This window comes from Chaetura pelagica, unplaced genomic scaffold (genome assembly GCF_000747805.2).
Source record: "Chaetura pelagica isolate M959 unplaced genomic scaffold, ChaPel_1.0 scaffold9, whole genome shotgun sequence".
Lineage (NCBI taxonomy): Eukaryota > Metazoa > Chordata > Aves > Apodiformes > Apodidae > Chaetura > Chaetura pelagica.
In genome coordinates, this window is record NW_009954494.1 from 795,524 (window position 1) to 801,126 (window position 5,603).

The following is a 5,603-nucleotide window of genomic DNA, read 5'->3' on the forward strand; positions in this document are numbered from 1 at the left end:
GGGAAAGAGACTGAGTGTAGGATGTGAAGTGACAGACATAGTGAAAAATCAACTCTTTCAAATATCTTTGACCTTACAAGGTCAAAACATTGGAATTTCTTCCATGAAAATATCAACTCAATGTTTGTTAGCAAGCAAAAAAAGCCAGTTGAATGTTTGGAGGTATTAGGAAAGGACCAGAAAAGCAGATGAAGATAAGCTGTAGAAATGTCACCATATGAATCCCTGGGTCACCTGCTTTTGAGTGCGACTCTGATCCCTCGCTTCTAAAAGGATATAGCAGGACTTGAAAAGATCTAGAGAAAGGCAGACAGGATGACCAAAGGTAGAGAATAGTTTATCTATGAAAAGAAAATATGGAAGTCCAGTAACCTGGAATTCTTCAGCCTGGAAAAAATTACCTTAGGGAGAGTATAATACAGGTCTACAGAGTTCTGTGTGCCATAAAGAAGGTGGATATGGAGCAACCGTTCCCTGTCTCTTCAAAGAGAAGAATTAGATGCTATCAACTGCAGCTGGCCATAGTCAGGTTCATAGCAAGCTCCAGGAGATGGTGCCTCATGCAGTGAGTGGAGACCTGGGGAACACCTCACCTATGACTGCTGCGTATGCCAAAAGCTGAAGCGTGCTCAAGGGGAGGCTGGACAGGCCCTTGGAGAGCCTGAGATTCAGAGAGCAGGTTATGGTCACAAACCACACTGACCTGAGGAAGCCCCTCAGCCACTTTTGGGCCATAGGCCATTTCAGGTCAACATTGCTTGTGGCTGAAGGGTTGCCCCTCAGGGAGGATGAAGGAGGTCTCCCAAGAGGTGTATTTTTATGAAGGCAGCCACAAACATGGGGAGGGGTATCTTGACATAAATTGCTGTGGCCATACTTAGGCTCTCATGTGTTTCAGCATAGGAAAATAGAGTTTAAACAAGTTTTCCTGAGATGTTGAAGTCAAACTCTTTCTACCAGAACCAGGTATCTTTTATGCATTTCACCTCAAGCTCCCCCAGGAAACCAGTCAGGTTTCTCATGCAGGGCTATGGGCTGCGAAGAGGACAGGGTGAGTGTAGCCACAGCTCCTAACACAACAAGGCATGGCCCCAAGAAGTGGTAGGGATCTGGACCACGCATGTAGCAACACAAAGTTACTGCTGGATGTGCTCCAGGCACGGCTCTTTGGTGCAAATAGGACCATCACAGCCTCCCCCTGGTCTTGATGTGAGCTCTGCTATCACCACCAAACTCTCACCACTTGAGCTAATGCAGGTTTTGATGTCGATGTCCTTAAATTGTTTGTCTCTGTTTGTAACAGGCTTGTATTGATTTAGGTTAATTTGGTTACCCAAAAAAAGGGTTGTGCTGATTGCTCTAAATGGATTAAATAGTGATTTTAGTTAAACTGACGGCAGGCTTGTGTGTAGACAGGGCCTGCAGCTTTGTAAGCTAATGACTTGGCAGTAATGCAATGAGGTTTTTTTGACAGCTGAGACCAAGCTTAAATATAGACCATAAGTGTTACTATTCTAGTAAATGGTCCCCAGATTAGATAATTTTCCACTAACTTGGGCTCCTTCTGAATCCTTGTAGATCTTTCTGCTAACTCTCATTTTTCTGGTAATAATTTGGCAAGTGCTTTTACTGCAAATGGATTTTGGATTAAATCCAAGTGTAAAACATCAACATTTTCCTTTTTTTTGCAATATTCTTTAATTTTTGCTCACCTTCCCAGCCTGCTAAATTTTTCACATTCTTGGCAATGGAAAAAAAGTTTGTCTTAATTTTTAATAAAAATTCAGATAGAAGAAAAATGTGGAAAAGCCCAGCTCCTGCCAACAGGAGGGGCCTTTCCCCACAGGTGAGATCTGAGAGGAGGACAGATTGAGAAGCAGCTGCTGTTTAATTTCTTCACTCAGAAAAGAGTAAAAGTGAGACCAATCCTTGCTCATTAAATTTTCCATACCCATCTCATCTCTATGGGAAGAAACCACTGTACCTGCATGAACTCTTTCCTGCCTGCCTTTCAGCCATCCAGCTGAGCCAACTGCACTTCTGCCAAGTGAATCTGCTTTCACAGGTCTGTTCTCTATCAAACTGCAAATCCCATTTTGATTCATCTGCTTTCTCTGTTGATGTTTTTGTCTCCACATTGGTACTGAATTTTGGGTGGTTGGAACCAGATGATCTTTATGGTCCCTTCCAATCAAAACCATTCATGATTTGAAAAGAACATGACTTCAGACCAGCAAATCACTGAGCTTTGGTTATTTTTGGTTTGCAAGGAAGCCTACTGAGATACTGAATAAGCCTTAGCTCAGAAAACAGTAGTCCAGCAGGTAGGCTGTGATCCCTTTCTGTCTTAGGTAGGTTTATGAAACCAGAAGCTGAAAGTTGGTGGCAAGAATGAGAAGAGACTTCATGCCTCGGAAGACAGAGAGAACAGAAGGAAGAGATCAGGGCTACCAACAGGACAGCAACTGGAGACCAAGAATCTGAATTACCTAGATAAATGAGTATCTGACAACCCTGTGTTCACTGAGACAATTTTTGGTAGAGAGGTTTCTGCTGCACTGGTGCATGTCAGATCCTGGACTATCTTCTGAGGCCTGAATCCTGGAACCTGGATCCTGATAACCTGGAGGACACATAGAAGTGAAGCTGTGGGAGAAGGACAAGACTCAAATCAGGCAAATCATGGGTTAGAGCATTTCTGAAGGAGCTGTATTACCCAAGATGAATAACAAACTGATTGTTTGTTCAAGACAGTGCCCAAAGAGATAGAGGCAAGCAGCACGGTATCAGCAAGTGGGTTGTGTGTGACCCAACCACAGCAGCTTGCCAGGGGTGGTGGTCAATAATGGGTAGGAAAGAGCAAAAGCAGAGCCACAGGGCAGTCCCACAGCCATAAACTTGCAGTCTGCTGGTAACCCTGCAGCAATAAGCACAGTGGAAATCTTCCCCATCTTTCCTAATCCCTCACCAGAACAATCACCCCTCTTACAGGCATCCTCAGTGCCCATGAGCAGGGTCTATCAGCATGACAGGAGCACTGTTGAATTGTCTCCAAAGGGAGCTGACACTCCACTACACATTTAGGATAAGGATGCAGACTGTGACAAAGCAGGGCCCTGGATCCAAATGCCTTCCAGACCCTCGTTCATTCCCAATCATCACCCAGGATGTAAACTCCCATAAAAAGTAATCCTCAACCAGGAGCTTCTCATCTTTACCTTTCTCTACAGCCCCACTGGGCAAGGCTCAGGGGCTGATCACTGAGATATCTTATCCAAGTCCTGAGGCTTGGGAATAGAGATATTTGTCAAATAACAATTACAGTACCATCGTCTTGAATACCTGAAATGCAGGTGAACAAATCTTAACTAAACTGACCAAACCATTTACATAGAGCTGATGGGACAGCTAGACTGGGAATGAGGCCATTTACCCTCTCCTCCTGATTGCCATCAGGTGGTGTCTGAGAGCTCCTTTTGGACAGCTTTAAAGCTATTCCAGGCTGACAGCAGAACACAGCTGCCCACGAGGGACGCCCTGCCCTGGAACACAGCCCTCCCTGGGCTACAAGTCGTAAAATGAACTCTAAGATCAGAACGGCTGGCTTTGCTACAAAAGATTACAAAGCTCACAAGGAGTAAAAGATTATCCTACAAAATCCTTCTTCAGACTTCCCCAAGCCTCTTCCATGAAACAATTAGTGGATGCTCTTGTTTTGAAGTCTGTGACTTCTGTAATTCGGCTATGGCCTGTGATCACTCAGTCACTTAGTGCAGCACAGGGAAACAGGCAATTGTGAGAATTTCCTTTCTTTCTCCCTCAGCCTCTCATTGTAGCTCTGTTATACTGCAGCTCCATGCAACCACAGCCTGGATGCTTACATCCCAGATGTGCTGGGTCACCCTCCAGGCAACACTTCCTCGCAATACTAAATAGTGATCAAGAAGTCTTCTCAAAAAGAAAATGCATCTCACTGTGTTTTACAGTAATTTGTAAGCCAGTTGCAAGCTCAGTCCTTTTATCTATACTCTTAATAGTTACATTGTGGCTTGGCTCTACCAGGGTTTTATATCTAATTTGTTATCTTTGGTGTGTGTGCATATGTGTGTGTGTGTATTTGTAAAGACTCCATTAAAGTTAACAGACGCCATTAAAGCAGTTACACTGGCTAATGTCTCCCACATTCTTTTCTGTTAACCATATTTAGCTTTCCCAGTCAGCAGTATATTTGCTGTTATGAACTAATAAGTGATTTTTAATAACTGGATTTGAATAATATGCACATTTGTGTAACTTTCCAAGTACACAGTAGGTAAGAAAGATATATAACAATTAAATCAAAATTGTTTCTAGAGATTGCCAGCACCATTAGAATGTGTTTGGAGATTCCTCTGTGCTTACTTTCCCTTGGTCAAGCTCTGGTAATTTTGACAGCAGAACAGCAAGGAAAAAGCCCTCCCTCAATAGTTTACCAACTTTTTCACATATAAAAACAGGAAACTGAAAAACTCCTGCTGGTACCATACACCAGAAACCCTGCCCTGGGTCTATTAAACAGTGTTGTATGCTTGGCATGAAGAAAAGACTATTTCTCTCTCTGGCTGCTGACTACCAAGTGCTACATTTCCACTGTTAACAGAATGGCAGAAGGGGCTGTCACTGGAGCAGCCTGCATGGAGCAAGATGCAGTGTCCTTCTCACAGGGCTCCCTCTGGCCCCAGGGGTGACTGAGCTGGTGAGTCCTGCAGCCACAGGCAGCAGCTACATATTTGTCAGGGTTTGGGGATAAGGGCTTCTCCACATGATGCTCAAGCTCCTTGCTTTCTGCTTCTGACTTCCCTCTGCTCGATCTCTCAGATACTTTTTCCCTCTTAGTCTCTTTGTTATTTTCCTTTGGTGGTTAATTTCCCTGTTAACACTTATTTTCTTGCATTTCAATTTCTTCCCTTTCACCTCTTTTAGCTTCCCTGTTTCTCTTGTTTTTCCCTCTTGCTTTCTGCTGAACCCTATGCAGAGACTGTCTCCCTTTCTGATTGTTTTCACGAGGGCTGAATCACAAGGGCTGTTTGCATGGCCCAGAGTCAACTCCCACAGCTCGAGGTGCTGAGCTTAGGGAGGTAATCTTCCTTGGCTCACTCTGTAGTCACTGGGGAGAGATAGCAGCCTCCAGAAGGTCACTCAGTTTTTAAGGGTGTCAAAAGACCTTGTGAAGACTGATCTCCTGTTATAGTTTGTCTGTAAGATAGACAAAATATCCTAACTTAAGAGATATGAATTATGGGGGGAAAGTTATTTAGTAGAAATCCTGCTTTTGCACAGTATTTTGGCCTGTATCAGATGCATGGGGAGCTCAAATCAAGGCATCTTTCCTCTAATCAACATTGTCCATCCAGGCACTAATCTTCTGCCTGCATCCTGACTGTCAGCACAAGTCATGCCTGCAGCACAGCAACCAGCTCAGTCGAAGAGTCTTGCAACAACTTTCAGCCACCCCAAAGTCCCACCTCTGTGCTACAGAAAAAGCATTTGGTCTGACTTCAACAAGCCAAGTGAGCATTTTTGCTCCAGTTCCTTTTTTTGCTCTAAATATAATGTAAGGAATA